This window comes from Pistacia vera, unplaced genomic scaffold, assembly GCF_008641045.1.
Source record: "Pistacia vera cultivar Batoury unplaced genomic scaffold, PisVer_v2 Contig365, whole genome shotgun sequence".
Classification (NCBI taxonomy): Eukaryota; Viridiplantae; Streptophyta; class Magnoliopsida; order Sapindales; family Anacardiaceae; genus Pistacia; species Pistacia vera.
In genome coordinates, this window is record NW_022196185.1 from 330,855 (window position 1) to 349,270 (window position 18,416).

The 18,416-nt window shown below is 33.5% G+C and overlaps 1 pseudogene; it reads right to left on the bottom strand.

Moving 5' to 3' along the window:
* Window positions 1-365: 365 nt before the first annotated feature.
* Window positions 366-12,063, bottom strand: LOC116140198 (annotated as a pseudogene).
* Window positions 12,064-18,416: the final 6,353 nt, after the last annotated feature.

Genomic DNA, 18,416 nt, shown 5'->3' on the forward strand with positions numbered 1-18,416 from the left:
CCATACCATAAAAATTCTTGCAACGGCTGAACATCGCTACAGGTAAGAGATAAAACTAGCAGTAAAACTAGGAAAATAAGATCCATCGTTCCATAAAAAGCTGAGTTCTCTAAGTTCTCTCATCTCATTATCAAATTTTTTTCCATTTACCTTCATATCTCCCACATTATCATCATTCGCATTGCAATGTAAGGGCATAAATGAAAAGACACATTACCAAGAGAAGTCAACTTGCTTGGCTTTCGCAGCAACTCATCACTATTCTTCACGAATGAAAGATCCACAGGATATACATTCCATCTAGTAGGGAAATTGAAATTCTCATTATAGAGGGAATACTGTATAGTTGAACCAGTATTTTGTAATTATCTGATAGCACTCTTGCCTGGTGATTGTTTGATACTCTTTTCTCTCATCAACACTCTTACCCTCTCAACGCCGTCCCACTCGTTAAATGGCAGATATGCCCTTGATGCCATTTAGTCACCACGGCTTTGCTTGATGCCATATTGCCATTCATAAAAAGCGTCGTCTTGGCTTGTTTAACTGGCAGATACGCCCTTAATACCATTTAGTCACCATCACCACGGCTTTGCTTGATGCAATTTATAAAAAGCGTCGTCTTGGCTTCATTAAATGGAAGATATGCCCTTGATGATGCCATTTAGTCACCACGGCTTGTAGCTTCCTTGATCAAGGGCATATCTTCCATTTAATTTCAAGTAATTCAACCGACAGTTGCACTGTTGCAGGTCTCTTTCGCCTTCCTAATTGCCCTGCCTCCTCGCTTATATCCTCAGTCCAAGATCACTTCAATACTTGCTTTCTTGCTCGTTTCACTTATCTTCTTCTCTTTAAAATAATCTTACATGTTATTAACTTTAACTTGTCAAATTAAGTAATTTATTAATAAAATAATTTTATTAACACATATATTTTAAATTAAAAAAATAATAATACATATTTACCCTATTTTTTATTTAATGACAAACATAATGTAATTAGATAGTTGGATTTTTATGAGGGTAATTATCAGAAATTTATTAAAGACATACATAAGAGTTTGTTTAATCAATAATACTATGCTTACTCATGATCTTACTAACTATCTTACTAATGTATGTAAATATAAAGCATAGTACAGGTACCATATGTAATTTTAACAAAGATGAGTAAGGCGGTTAGTAAGTTCGTGAGTAAGTATAACATTACTCTTGTTTAATATATAAATAACATTATTTTCTTTTCCTTAAATTACTACTGTTCGCCGGCCACGTATTATGCTCACGAGTTTGTTGGACCAAACTATTTCTTCAAAGATATCATTATTTCATGTCGAAATTAAGGATATCAAGGTAACAATGTCAAAAATGTCAAAAAATAAATCATGAAGATATTTAAATGGGTTTAAAGGAAACTAATTTGTAATCTTAACTTTTTGGTAGATTTATGTCATGGAAATGAAAATGCATCTTAATTTAATTAATTTTTATGTATACCTATGAAGATTCAGAGTACTTATATGTTTTATTTATTTGTTTGTGTCGAAAAAGACAAACCAACGATGACCAAACTAAGTGCCCTGCCTCAATCTGCCCTCCTTAATTCTGTGCAGGGTTGGCTCCTCGATGTTGGGAAACCNGTGGTCATCCTCAGATACCACAATTCTAATGCATCCTATAGATTCCCTTATTTAATAGGTACTTTATTTTGTTATCATGATATGTTAATTTATTCAACAACAATAAAGATACCTTGATGCTTTACGAGTTCTTATATAATTAACATGTATATAAAGTTGGGAAAAAGATTGCCGCAAATGGTAAGTTGTCCTAGTTCTTTTTATATGTCATGTGGATATCAGCATGATGCCATTACAGTTCGATCGGACGATTAAACCGGTTCGATCGACTAATTCGGTGATCTGACTGGATCACTCTTTGGATCGGATTTTAAAATCTTGAGCATAACCTTTTGGTTGTTGGATTGGATTTTGAGTATAACTTTTTGGTTGTTGGATTGGATTTTGAGTCATAAAGAGTAATAATGAGAATAAAGTTTTGCACGTTCTAATTAAGAACTTTGGGTTCGTTGTTACACTCTTGGGAATATTATTATTAGTATTTTCAATAAAGTTAAACAGTAAAATTACAATATTCTCACAATATTATTCTATATTATTCAATTTCTTTTAAACCCTCTTAAATTTGTTAATTTAACTAAATACCCCCAAATATATATTTTTTTAAATTAAAAAAACACCCCAACAACCCACATTTACCAGATTCCCCCCACCACTACCGGAATCTGGTATAATGGCGCACACCGGCTAAATCTGGCCAGTAATGCGCTAATCTAGTCTTTTCCGACCAGATCCACAGTGAATCTGGTCGATAGTGCGTCGATCTAGCCTTTTCGGCAAAATCTTTGGCCGTCAACGACGACCGTATCTTTGGTCGTCATTATTTGGCTAGATCTGATTGGAAAATGCCATATCAGCACACGACAAACAAGATCCATCGGTCATGCGTCGATACGGCTACTCCGGCCACCCTCCAATAATGGTGCCCAGCTGTCCATATTTAATGGGTGGGTTGGTGGTGTTTTTGTTAACTTTTAATATTTTATTATAGGGGTGTTTAGTAAATAAACAAACATACGAGTATTTTTGTTAATTTTCAAATCCTACATCGTAATACCTGTCCAATTTAACTTTTTTTCAAAATATTATTTTAAAAAATATCAGAATAATGAATCAACAGGGACTCGTCAGGGTCGGGAACGTATTCAACATTGAAAATTAATTTATTGATGTCAAAGGCCGTGAACATAAATCAAGACTTAAAAAGAGGCTAATCAAAGAAGTGTATAGGGATTTCAGTGTCGCTGTCGAGTAGTCTCATTTGGTCACTATTGTTGGTAGTGAAAGTCGGCCAAATTGGGTGAAAAAAGAATCAATCATCCCATATTTGCATGCTCTCTAGTTAATGTTTATGTTCTTCTATATCCTGATGATCACGTTCTCTTAGTGGATAAAACTTTTAGATTTATATCTACTGTCCTCAAATTCTAGTGAGGTATATTACATTTCCATGATATAACATATGAGTCTATCAAACTAGTTCTATGATATCGAGTTTAAAACTAAAATATTGTTTCGAACTTGGAGTGTGTCAAACCCTATAATTTATATATAATAGTAATATAATTTAGCTTTCAAATTACCTGCAATGTGAGAAAGATGTGACTTTGCATTAGTTTATGTTATCGAAAATCATTAGCCACGCGCACACAACTGTTTTAGACCAACCAAAATGCCTAATAGTATTAGGCTAATACTCCCTCCGTGGTTTCTACGAAATTGGCCTTTTAAGCCTCGATTTAATAAATCAATTTTATCTCTCATCAAATTGATGTTTTCTTTGATACTGTAAAAGAGAGAGAGACGGAGGAGATGTTGATTGCTGGCTATAAAGAGAGACGGAGACAGAGGAGATGTTGATTGCTGGCTATAGAAAAAATCAATTTTATTACATCTCCTCTCTCCACTTTTTTTGTAGTCAAGATCTCCTCTCTCTCAATATTTCACACATATGTGGAGTGGGCACATGCAATGTCGAGGAAAACATCTCCTCTGTGGGACAAGAGTAGAGAAAGGGAATGTTGGCAGTAGAACCATGTGGAAGAGAAAAGACGAGGAGGGGACGAGATACATAAAGAGAGAGAAGATGCGGGCCATGAAAAACAAGTGGGAAGAGAGGAGATAAGAGNGAGAATGTCAGTTTTTTTCAAGAGCTGCAGCAACACCAAAGAAGCCAAAATAAGGAATGCAAATGTATTTTATATTAATATTAAATTTCTTCCTTGGTTTAGATTTTAGATACAGAATCTTGGATTATGATATAAACCAAATAATATAAACGGAGAGATATGGATTGAATTGCACACAAACCTCAGAAGATACGCTTAAAAATAATTTTGGGGGCAAAACCATAATTTTCTTTTTATTGAAGTAATTTTTTTCAATAAAATATTTTTTGTCAATGGTATAAAATAAATTTTGGCCTTCCATGCAACTTGTATATCTATAAGAAATGTTGGGCTTTTTAGGACAATTGGGCCATGCCCTTTAATAAACCGAATTAAGTTGCCATGAAGCTTCCATGCAGCTTATAAATCTAGCTGAAAATGAGGGAACACTCGAAGTAATTAGCGCAAAAGAGTTGTTTGGATAAGAGGTTTAGCCTAACAGTAAAACCTTTCACAAGCCATTAGTTTAATAAAAAACGATAAATAATAATATTAAAAAATCATTCCAACTCTCTTGTCAGTTTCTCTCATTTGCTTGTAAGGAATCTTATTTTTTTTACTATAATAATTTTCTTTTAAATATTACTTTTATTCATAACCCAGTCAGCTGAAAGATTGCCTATAAAAATGATTTCAATGTGATCGAATGATTTGATAAAGACTCTTAAATATATTACTCAAGAGGTCTTGTGCTAAATAATTTGCTTTGTTTGTTAGACTTTAAAAACTGAACTAGTGCGTCTAGTAGATATTCCACACAACTTAGACTAAAAGTGACTTTGAAAGTTTAGGTTTCTTGTTTAGCTATCAAAAATACATTATGAATGGTTTAAGTTAAGGGCCAAAACTAACATAATAGGGGTTATGTGTAAGAGAAATGCTACATGTACAAAGAATCTTTGTACAAAGTGATGTGGTAGTTGCCACACCACTAATTTGTAAAAAAAAAAAAAAAAAAAGAATATTGATGTGAAACTAGTGGTGTGGCAATTGCCATATCATCTTGTACAAAGACTCTTTGTAAGAGTCTTTGTACATGTAGCATTTCCCTATGTGTAATTAATAATGCTACACTTAAAATGACTTTATACAAAATCATTCGTACAGAGGGACAAGACACTATTCTTGCATTGTCATATCATTAATTATCATTTAATGTGAATTTATTAAATTGATTTTTATATTAACTCATCCAATCATAATTTGACACGTTATTTTGTATAGATGATTTTGTATAGAGTCTTTATAAGTATAGTATTATTCATTTTTTTTTTATGCTGTCTAAAAACAGCGAACATATGAGGGTTTTGCAGATATCCCTTTGTTTATAATGGAGGGAGGAATAACTAATTTGTATAAAAAGATACATATTTATATACACTTGTAGTGTTGTAAACTAGGTAGGTGATCAATCTAAATTAGGATAGAAGTGATCCCTATAATTAAGGATTTTAATGTGATCCCTATAATCAAGGATTTTAATGTGATTCCCATCATCTAGGAAGTCATGTACATCTATAACACTCCCCCTCAATCTGGAGTATAGATATCAATCATACCCAGCTTGTTACAAAGATAATCAACTCGAATCTCAGTTTGAGCTTTTGTGAAGATATCTCTTAATTGTTCTCCAGTCTTTACATACTCAGTGTAAATCAGACCTTGTTGTAGTTTCTCACGGACGAAATGGCAATCGATCTCAATGTGTTTTGTTCGTTCATGGAACACTGGATTAGATGCAATATGAAGAGCCGCTTGGTTATCACACCATAATTCCTGTACTGAAGTTTCAAGGCCTATTTCAGTCGGAACTGATATATCCACATTATTTCACAAACAACGTGTGCCATAGCCCTATATTCCGACTCTGCACTTGATCGTGACACAACATTCTGCTTCTTGCTCTTCCACGATATAAATTTCCTCCCGACAAAGATACAATAGCCTGATGTAGATCTCTATTACCTTGGAACCTGCCCAATTGCATCTAAGAACATTCAATATGAGAATGACTATGATTGGATATATATACCGCGTCCAGGGGCTCTTTTCAATAACACAAGATCTGCTCCAAAGCCGCCAATAATGAACTAGTTGGGGAGGCCCTAAACTGACTGACAACACTTACGGAATATGCATATCTGGATGAGTCACCGTAAGATAGTTAACTTCCTGACCAATCTTTATATTTCTCAGGATCTCAAATATGTTCACATCTTTCGAAGCTGCACATTAGGAACCATCGGAACACTACATGGCTTTGCCCCAATTTCCCTGTCTAGTTAATAAGTAGAGCACATATTTCCTCGAGAGAGGTATATACCTCGTTGCTCCTTGTAACTTCAACCCCAAGAAATACTTCAATATCCTAAGTCTTTTGTGTGAAAATGGGTATGGAGAAAAGATAGAGATGTGTGCCCACACTGTCACTCCCAGTAATAAACATATCATCCACATACACAACTAGAAGAATGATGCCAGTTCAGACCGTTTGTAGAAAAACAGAATGGTCAGTTTACATTTCAGCATACCAAATCTCTAACCGCCTGACTAAACTTTCCAAACCAACGCGCGAGGACTCTGTTTTAAACATACAGAGTTTGCAAAGATAACATATTCCCCATACTCCCCCTGAGCAACAAACCAGGAGGTTGCTCCATATATACCTTTTCCTGAAGATCGCCGTGAAGAAAAGCATTCTTGATGTCTAACTGATGCAAAGGCCAATCATAAGTAGCTGCCATAGAGATAAACAGTCGAATAGAGGTAACTTAACCACAGGGGAAAAAGTATCAGAATAATCACTCCGTAGTCTAGCATATCTTTAGCAACCAAACGAGCTTTTAGTCGAGCACTGACCCATCTGGATTAACTTTAACTGTAACACCCCATTTGCATCCAATTGCCTGTTTCCTAAAGGTAAATCTACCAATTTCCAAGTACCATTGTCATCTAAGGCATTCATTTCCTCTATCATTGCATTACGCCAACCAGGATGAGAAGGGCTTCATGAACAGTTTAGGGATGTAATAGAATCAAGGGAGCATACAGGAATATGATGAATGTGACAAATGATCATAAGAAACACAAGAAGAAACAGGATAAGTACACTGTCGTTTACCTTTTCGCAATGCAATAGGAGATCATCACTTGAAACTAGTCGGATGACGAAGAAGTGGTGCTGGACATGAAACAGGAGGAGGTGAGACGAGAGGTAAACTTTGACAGGAGCTGTAAGTCGGTCGTGTTTCGTTTCTGAGATGGTTTTTTATTTGAAGTTCTGAATTTTTTGGAAGAAATTGAATGTTGGTTTGGGATGGAGAGGTATTTGAAACATCGTCGTTTTGAGCTGTTCTGGTTGTTTACATGGCGGTTTTTTTTTTTTTTTTTGATTGTTTAAATATTTTGGGTTTATTTATTTCAGGGGTCATTATTTTGAGATGTGGCCGTCGTGTGTCTTCGCTACCTCCAACAGGGCGCTGTCCAATATTCACACAACACTTGGCAACGTGGCCAGGCCTATTTTTTATAGCTAAAAACGTAAATACCCTTAAAACTTAAAACTAAGTTTTAATCTAGAGGTTTAAATATTTAATTATAAAGAATTATTTCTCTTATTTAAACATTTATTAATCAATTTTATTAAGTAGAAAATATATAATTTATGTAAAGCATCTTTGTTTTTTTTTAATATTTATATATACTAATTATATTTTACTTATTTTATAATAATCAGATAAGACAAAAACATTTTGTGTTTTTTTACATGATTTTTTTGTTAAATATTAACTTATTATCCGTTAGGTTGATATGATGATTGGGATAAAGGTATATATATATATGAAAGAAATCCAAATTCGATTCTTCATCCTTTCTACATTTAAGCCGAATTGACATAATTGAAGAGGGTTTTGTCGGTAACTATACATGAACGTGAAACTTGTAAACTGGTAACTCGAAACTGTGAATATGCACTTTTAATAGCCGAAGCTTTGGAAATACCATTCAATATTGCGAAGATGAACATTCTGCAATTTAAATTGTAAATATGTTTGCTTTCACCCACTATACTTTCACTAATACTGTTTACTTCGTCCTTCGCAATTAGGCCTCCTCAATATATCTTGTATGTATCCTCATGGCTAGAGGAAATACATTCTTGTTAACAATATTTGAGATTATGAGATTCCTATCTCTCCATACTATAAAAATTCTTGCAGTTAACATAGGTAGAGATAAACTAGCAGTAAAACTAGGGAAATAAGATCCATCGTTCCATATAAAGCTGAGTTGTGTAAGTTCTTCATCTCATTATCGAATTTATTTCATTTACCCTCGTATCATACACATTGCAAGTAGGACAGACACATTACCAAGAAGTCAGCTTGCTGGCTTGCAGCAACTCATTGCTATTCTTCACGAATGAAAGATCTACAGAATATACATTCATCCAGCAGGGAAATTGAAAATCTCATTATGGAGGGAACACTGTATAGTTGAACCAGTATTGTGTAATTATCTGATAGCACTCTCGGCGGTGGATTTTTTTATACTTTTTCTCTCATCAACACTCGTACCTCTCTCACCAAACACCATCCCACATCCCCTCTTCTGCATAAATAATAAAACATAATTACCAGAATTCCATGGTTCAAGATTAATAAGCTCTTTAAAAGCATGTTCTGCAAGTTCCACATCGCCGTGAGTTCGGCAAGCACTTAGCAGAGCACCCCATAAAGCAGCATTTGGCCTAATACTTATGCTTGTAATCAGGTCATAAGCTTCTCTAACACGTCCACTACGTCCAAGGACATCAACCATGCATCCATAATGCTCGAGATTTGGCTCTACATGGTGCCTTTCAGTCCTTGAAGCAAACAACTCCCACCCTTTTTCCACCATCCCAGCATGAGCACAACATGTTAGAACAAGCACAAAAGTAGCAGCATTCGGAGTCACACCTTTCGTCATCATTTGCTCTAACAATTCAACCCCAAGGTCACCCCTTCCATTGAAAGCCAGGCCTGAAATCATGGCACTCCAAGAAATCACATTTTTTTTTTTAGGCATTTCACTAAAAATCTTTCTACCAGTCTCCAGAGTTCCACACTTGCAATAAAAATCAACTATGGCATTTCCAACTGAAACAATATTCCGATAAAGACCACTTGATTTAGCATAAGAATGAATCCACTCCCCAACATCAAGAGATCCCAAACGAGCACAAACAGGCAACACACTAACAATAGTTGCCTCGTCTAACTCAAATCCCTGATCGCGCATTTCATGAAATAATCTCAAAGCTTCACTATCCCTTCCACTCTGTGATAAGCAAGAAATCATTGAATTCCACGAAAGGACACTTCTCTCACTCATCCCCCTCAAAAGATGCAACCCCGTTTCGACATCTCCTCTTTTACGAAACCCGTGAATAATCAAATTCCAAACGATCCATTTCATCAAACACCTTCATAGCATCCCCCATCTCATCAAACTTTTTATACAACTCAACAATCCCAATCCTCACTGATACAAAACACTCAAACGCACTTCTAATAACCTCTCCATGAACACATTGGTCAACTCTAACATCAGAAACACTCACACACGCCTTAAGCAGCAGCGAAAATACCCTCTATTTCTGAACTCTTAATCCTTATACAATGAATATTCAACGTAACACCATTATCTATTCTAATAACTTTTCATCCCCAACCAAACCAATGTGAGAAGAATACAAGAATCTACAGATGGGAAGAAGGAGTTTTTGTAGAAGAAGCTGTGTGCTACATTTTAGAGTGTAGAGAGTATCAAAGCCTCCGCTCTAAAAGTAGTAATAAAAGCCGCGGCTGCACTTTTACTTGCGTTTCCTTTTCCTTTCTAAGCCTAAGGTAAACTTAGGGGAGTCCACGTGTCAACGCCCCAGCCCTACAATTACCCACACTTCTATTTTAATTTTTGATTTGGATACAAAATATTAATGGAACTTATTATATTCTTACTTATTACGGAGTTTTAATTATCTTACTTTTATTCACAAAGAAATTTACTGTTGTAGGTAATAAAATTGTATTTTAAAATATTTTGGGTGGAAAAGCACCTCCGGCCATTATTTGAGTGAGAAAAAGTGGTTTACTCAATAATTTTTTATAAAAATATTGTTTTATCAGTTACCTACAATCCAACACTGAAGGGTCAGATATTGGCTGATGTTTGATTTTGAAGTGTCAGCATAATTGATTGTTTTATTAAAGACAAAAATAAGTGACTGAAATTGACTATATTTGTGATAATATTAATATATTATTATGCTGGTTTCGCTTCACTGTCAACACAGAAAATCAAGTGGGTAGTTTTTTTTTTTTTTTTTTTTAATTCTTTAAATTGATACAAAATCAAACAATTCAAACGGAAGCATTTTTATCAAACAATTCAAACATAACATATTTATCCCTTAATATTATTTTGTTAGTTGTTTTTAATCATATTTATTACTTCTTTAATTAATTTTGTTTATTTACCTTTGATTTTCTTCGGTTTATCAAACTTGGATATGGATTCCATTATTGAATGTTTTATCAAGTAACTTGGGACAATCATTCATGTGGGAATTGTGAGTTTTGGAAAAGTTTCTGTATTTTTACGATAAATTGAGTTATAGACTTTAGATTTGGACGATTCTTGAAGCGTTGTAAAGCTGATTTGAAGGGCTACAATTCATATTATTGCAACTTTGCCAGATTATGGAGTTATCATGCTCGATTTTGGACATGTTTGAAGACTACGAAATCTGGATAGTCCAACTTTGGCTATTAAAAAAGGGAAGTTCTTTTAAAAAAGGGAAGAAGGAGGCGGCTGTGGAGAAGAAAGAAAGATGTCCATTATTGGTTCAATCACATTATTCTTTAGAGCAAGCATAGGTAAATTAAATCAATATTCTAACCATAAAAAATACTTGATATTAATGATGAAAGAAAATATAATTCAATTATCTATAGAAGCAAAAACCATAATCTATGAAGAACAAATAAATGGAAATTAATCTTTTAAAAAGAGAATCACTTCATTAAACAAAGTTTCATCCTAAACCCTGGTAAAAGAAAATTAGAAACACATGGCTGAGATTAGAGAGTCAAGGAGGATTAATATTTATTAATTCAAAGCTTTAGCAATTCCCAAATGGGTCTTAACTTGGTTGTGTGTGATCCTATTGATTTAATAAAAAAGAAAAAAAATAATATTAAAGAATCAGTCGAAGTCTCTTGTAATAGTTTCTCTAATTTGCTTTTAAGGAATCTTATTTTTTTTTTTTTACTATAATACTTTTTTATAAAAATATTACTTTTATTCATAACCCACCCAGCTGCAAGATTGCCTATAAATAGCTCATGCATAACCCTGCCAGTGCCTCTATAATAATATAATAAAAATAATAAAAATAAGATAAAATCGTATTAAAGTAGTATATTCCTAGAAATATTTATAGTATAAAGTTGTTTTACTAAAATTGTTGGCATTGTCATGGACATTCACTTTTCTTTTGTTGATTATGTTATTGTTGGTTATACACATAAAAAATGGATATCCAGTTTTATATATTATAATTATTATAAAATTTTATATTAAAGATTGCTTCATCTTAGAGCATCACTCTATATTCTCATTCTGATTTGCTTATGACAGTTTTTGTGTACATGATCTTGAGGTTTGGAAATTTTCTTCGGAACTTCAAGTAGCAGAGTATTCTAAATCTTGCTGTTTTTCATAAAAGCTTGGATGCTTTGTGTACAGTATGGCTCACACTGAGTTCACACTGTTAAAAGTTTTGCAGCAATAGCATTAATTAAACCAATTTTTGATCCAGTTATCTGCTTTTGAAGGGCCTTGGAAGATCTGGATTCTTTGCTTTTGCGTTCATCAATAAATGAAGGAGAAATTTCTCAGCAATCAATAAAGGGCCTTGGAAGATCTGGATTCTTTGCTTTTGCGTGCATTAATTATTAAAGGAGAAATTTCTCTGAAATCAATGAAAGCGACAAACAAAAAATTATATATAATTCTTTCTTCAGTTATCTATCTTAGCTATTGAATATTGTTATGTTGGAAAAAGTGAGGTTTACGTAGAGTCTTACCGATCAGAACTTGAGAAGGTTCTATAACTATTTAGGGCATCTCTAACCCACGCCAAAATAGCGTAAAAAATACCAAATTAGCATGGATTGGTACTCTAACCCACTTCAAACACTGTGCCATTTTGGTGCAGTGCGCCAAAATGGCGCAATACTGTAACACAAATAAAAAAATATATATTTTTTTTAATTTTGGTATTTTTGTTTTTTTTTAAATTTTGTTAAGTTAATTTGAGTATTAAATTTTATACTAAAAATTACACCAAATTTGAGTATTTGTATTTAATTTAATTTGATTATTATTTATAATAATACATTTATAATAATGATATAATTTAAAAAATGATGAAAAATTAAAAATAAAATTTTATTCAATGCAAATATTAAACTACAATAACTCAAAATAAAAATTAACACTAATTTAAAAACACTAAAATTAAAAGAAAATACAACATAAACTAATTAAATGTATCATTAAATGTAATGTTTGTATCATTTTATATTAGATGTAATGTTTTTCTATATTAAATGTAATGTTTATTTGATTAAATAAATGCTTAATTTTATTAAATTAGTATAATTTTTAATTTAATTATTATTTAATAAAAATATCATTTCTAATATTTAATTAATATATACAAAAATAATGAGTGAAATAGATTAACTGTTGATTATTACAATAAAAGAAAAAAAAGAATATTCTAGAGAATATTCTAAGGAATATTTTTTTTGGTGTAATATTTGGTGTTGTGGGTTGGAGATGGAATAGTGTTTTGCACCAAAATTTGCACCAAATTGGTGCAATGGGTTGGAGATGGTCTTAGCGCAGCCATATCGTACAATGATACAAGTGGCATGCCACTGTCAGTGCAATGGATGAGCGCTTGGTTAGCGAATGGTTTGAAATCGTCCACGTGTCTAATCCTTACAAAAATCAAGGAAATCACTCGGACATGTGAGCAATGGAACATAGAGAAGGATTTACACGGTACGTCGGTACCTACTCACTTACAGATTTAGTAATCATTACCTTGTTTTATCCCACTATAAATAAAGGTTTCCCCTCTTATTTGTAGGATTAGTTAAATTCACTCTGGAATAGCTCTCTCTCTCTCTCTCTCTTGCATTCTCTAAGCTGTAACTCAACTCGCTGAATGTGACATGACCTTACTCTCATTAATACAACATCAGTGGACGTAGGATTTGCTTTTGAGCATCCGAACCACTTTAAACATTGCCTTTCACTCGTATTTAACTAAATATTCTTATATCGCGTATGACTTCTAAGTCCGCTTAGCATTTCTCACGTGTGAATAGTTGGTGTCAAAATCAAGCATCAACAAATACCTATACTTGTCTAAACAAACTTCTGTTTCTTGATGTTCTGTTTCTTTATTGCCTCCTCCAAACTGTTCCTTCCGAAGTGTTAAATAAAGGAAAAGCTATGGCTGATGCTTATAGACGTGCAAATAAAGAGGAAGCAACAGAATTGTTGGACCCAGAAATTAAAGAGTTGGAGTCAATACTGTAAATTTAAGTGCATATTTTGGTGACAAATTGAGTCTCTTATCATTTTTTGTAAGGGATTGATATGTGAAAAGATTAGGCTCTGTTTGGTTCACTTGTTTGCATTTTTTAGAAAAGTTTTTTGAAAAAAGTTAAAAAAAGTTGAATTGGGCGGGTGTTACGATGCAGGATTTGGAAATTAATAAAATATCTCCTATGTTTGTTTATTTACTAAACACCCCTACAATAAAACTTTAAAAATTAACAAAAACACCCCCAACCCACCCATTGAATAATCATAGCTGGTCATCACCTCTGGAGGGTGGTCGGAGTCGCCGTATCGACGCATGACCGACTGGATCTTGCCAGTCGTGCCCCGATATGGCCTTTGCCAACCAGATCCACGGGTCGTACCCCGATATGGCCTTTGCCGACTAGATCCACCATGGATCTGGCCGAAAAAGGCTAGATCGTCACACTACCAGCCAGATTCAGCTGGTAGTGCGCCATTATATCAGATTCCAACCAACTTCCAGCAGTAGTAGCCGGAACCTGGTATAATGTGGGTTTAGGGGTGTTTTTGCAATTTCGAAAAAAAATATTTAGGGGTATTTAATTAAATTAACAAATTTAGGGTGTTTAAACAAAGTTGAATAATATTGGATAATATTGTGAGTTTTTGGATATTTTACTGTTTAACTTTTTTGGGAATAATAATAGTATTCCCAAAAACCAACCAAAGGGAACCTAAGTTTTGCATTATATTCAGAGTATTCTCATGGTATGAATATAAACTCAACTGGAAACATTTGACCATCAACTAAATTTAATAGGCTAACATTGTCTTTTTATAAACCATTAGTTACCACCTCAAGAAATAAACCCCACCGCACTAGAAAATGCTAAAACAAACAAAATCTTTCCATTATTTTATCTGTTAGCTGCTGAAGATGCGGTTCAAACTAGGGTATGCTAGCTGCACGTAACTTCCCCATACTCATTGAACATACCTACGTAAAAAAGATAAATAAGTAAACACTGCTTTTACTTCCACACGCCACTTCCCCAAAAAGTTTAATGATAACTCATGCTCAATAAATAAACGAAACTTCTGTTGCATGAAGAACTAATTCATTAATAATACACACAAGCATGCTACATTGCGATATAGCAATTTCGACCGCTTCTTCATTGATGTTACAAGACTAATAGAGACCCCCGATTGCAACACAAGATTAAGAAACAGTGTCAAATGGTAACAGTATCATGCAATTCATTAAGATGCAATGAAAAAAAAAAAAATTAAGAGCACCGATTAAGAATAATGAACACAATGAATGAATCTTAATAATGTCTGAAATAAGGCTGAAGTAAAAATAATGCATATAAGTAAATAAATATGACACCGATAGTAAGATAATTGAGAACAAATCAGGTCACTGCTTTTCCATGATGAATAATGGGGTAGAGAGAGCGCCACCAGGAAGAAACTAGTCTAGATTCTCTAATTCCAGCAATTTGATAAAGCACAAATCCATCAGAAAGTGGATCCACAATTATCCATATCAATGAACTTTATGGCAAAGTAACTGACGGTAAACGAGTAAAAAAAATCAAGCACCTTCAACAAAAGCCACAAAAACAAAAGCCACAAAGTAGTCTATTGCAAAGACAGGTCCAAATAATAAATGATTTCGACTAAAGAAGGCAAATTTGCATACCTGAAGAAACAGACTTGTTAATTTTGGACAAGCAAGCTTCAATGTTTCCAACGAGCAACAGTTGCTGAATAACATAAAATATTAGTGCATAATAAAGCATATAAATGTTAAGGTAACCCAAGAAAATTCAATTGAAAGAGGACATTGGAACCGTATTGAGAGACTCACACTTTTCTAGAGAAGAGCCATGACGGAGGTCTTGGCAGAATTTCGGAGAATCCACGGTGGTCACTCGGTTCACTTCTCTCTTTTGGTTCCTCCGTTAGATTTTAGAAGCTTTGAAATGACAGGGGCGGACCCTGGTTTCGGTGATTTGGGTTAGAGTTTGGTTTGTCGATGATGGAGAAGAGAGCATGGAGAAGAAGAACTAAAGAATTTGAAATCTGAAATAATAAAGTAAATAGGAATGGAGAAGAAAACATAGAAAATTAGAATAAATAAATAATTATTCATTGATTATGTGGCATTGCTCAATTCTAGAAATAAGCAATTAAGATATGATGTAAAACTTTTGATGAAGTTTCGGAAATATCATAAATTTTATTATAAGAAAATAAAGAATGCAAGATCATGGCTCTGGAATGAAGAGATAGAATTTTCTATCTTATACACATTTCAAATCCGTTCTCCATGCAACAAAAAAGACAACCCAAACCATCTTCCATCCCTACAAAATCATTTTCTTATACACATTTCCAATCAATTAGAGTGGTAAAAAAACTTGGCTCTTTCTCACTTTCTGTCTGTAAAATCAGCGTCAATGACATCACTGTCCCGTCTCTATGCCGAAAAATCTGAAGGGCCAGCTTCAGCCCCAGCCCCAGGTGCAGGGTGCAGGTCCAGCACCGGCTTGGTCGTGAAGGGACTGGCCAAGATGCATGACTTCTTGATTAAGTGCAGGCAAGGAAATCTTTCATTCCCTGGGTAGAACCTCCTGAAATTGCATCCTTTAGCCCTTGTAATTTTCCCTCAACTTTCTCTTTGACAGGGCTTCATGCTCCTTTAGTTGCTTCTCTGTCTGGTAGACAACCGAATCTGCCTGATAATTCCACCTTTTCTGAAATTTCATTTGCTATAAAACTGGAGAAAAAATCATCAAATAGGTCAAAAGTTGATTGCATTCAAAAGCTCTTTTGATCTAACCTTAAAAGTGCTTGAAGTATAACTAGCTCTCATTTCTATATGCAACCTAAATCTGGTAACAAACACGACAAATGTTTAAAAAAAAAAAAAAAAAAAAAGATATGAATCCACATTAACAGTAATACCATTAATTATATAATAATATTATACTTACACAAAAATCTTACAAAGATTTCTATACAAACTGAAATGATAAAAAATAAATGGAATAGTCAAACTCATTAAATTCATTATTCTATTCATTTTTTACTACATCACTCTATATGAAGATCTTTATAAAATTTCTTTGTATGTGTAGTAATGTTCTTTATCATAAGGGTTCTTTAGTGAATTATTATAAACCTAAATCCTGTAGTACTTCCGAACAATAGTCTGAAGCAGCCTATGGTCATAACTTGAAGCAATTTTGGAATTCAATTAGCTAGTTAGAATCAAACTCACCTCATCACTGAGCAAGTTGCTAGCACCTGTAATCGTGATGTCTTGCTTCTTCCCTGTACCGCTGTCAACAGCGGTGACAGAGAGAATACCATTGGCATCAATGTCAAATTTGACTTCAATTTGAGAAACCACTCTGGACCATCTAGACTGAAGCTGCCAAGAGATTAAATGTCCCCAACAAACTCTCACATTAATCTTCAAACTCGTTTGCCGATGGGCAGCAGTTGAGAACACTTCTGAATTGGAAGTGGGATGAGTAATGTTTCATGGGAAGATGTCCCATAAAATATAGTCATTTAAATTTTTATACATGCTGAAGATGTCTTTCTTCAAAGATATTGTACTTATGATACTACCATTTTTGTCATAATGGCCTAAATTTGCATTACACAGTTAAGGTTATGAAACTTCAGTATCATCTTCACGTTTAGACTTGCTGCCCACTTCACGAGTAGCAGACGACCTTCCATCGGAGTCAGAGATAGTTTTCTTTGAAGTTTGCGGTGTGTTTGGAATTCCCAGTTCTTTCTTACCTCTTCTTCTCTTATCTCTTCTTCTAGATACTTCCAAGTATCATTTTTTATTGCTTTAACACCGAACCTGCTGGCTCCTCCTGGGACAAATAATATGTCTAGAGATTCTAACACGCAGAGAATGTCAGTTTTTTCAAGAGCTGCTGCAACACCGAAGATGCCAAAATAAGGAATGCAAATGTATTTTCTATTAACATTAAATTTCTCACTTGGTTTGGATTCTAGATACAGAATCTTGGATTATGGTATAAACCAAATAATATAAACGGAGAGATATGGATTGAATTGCACACAAACCCCAGAAGATACGCTTAAAAATATTTTTTGGGGCAAAACTAATTTTCTTTTTATTGAAGTAATTTTTTTCAATAAAATATTTTTAGTCAATGGTATAAAATAAAATTTGGGCTTCCATGCAACTTGTATATCTATAAGAAATGTTGGGCTTTTTGGGACAATCGGGCCTTGCCCTTCAAAAAACCTAAGTCATTGGCATGTAAGTTGCCATGAAGCTTCCATGTAAGTCTCTCATTTGCTTATAAGGAATCTTATTTTTTTCTACTAACAATTTTTAAGTTTACTAACAATAAAAAATTTAAAAATTAGATATTGAAAAAGACATTAAAAAAAAAAAAAAACGAAACAAAATTATAAAAATCGATTTAAAGAAATGGGTTTATAGTATACTTTGCAGAATTTTTTTTTTTTTTTAATGATATAAGTAAATAACCCTATTCCTTTAAGTAATTGATCCTCAAATTTAAGTGGTTTAGACATCAAAACTTTAAGAAAGTTAAACAAGAAATTACTTGAAGGTCAAGAATAAATAAAAAGGAAAAGTATAAGAAACTAAGATTATTGTAAAAGAAAAAAGAAGATATGCTAAATTTCATTCTTATCATGTGCTTTATGCCCAACTATAAGAGTACGTATGAGCTAAAAAGAAGAATCAATTGAATTGCGGAAAATTATAAATAATAAATATGAAGTTGTTCCTATATGCATATTAATTGTTATTATTCATGATTTATATAATTCTTTTAATATTCAACTTTGGTTTCTTTTAATAATCACTGAATGATCTGATGATAAAAGAGTAGAAAAAGATTTCATAAACTCTTGAATTATAGACC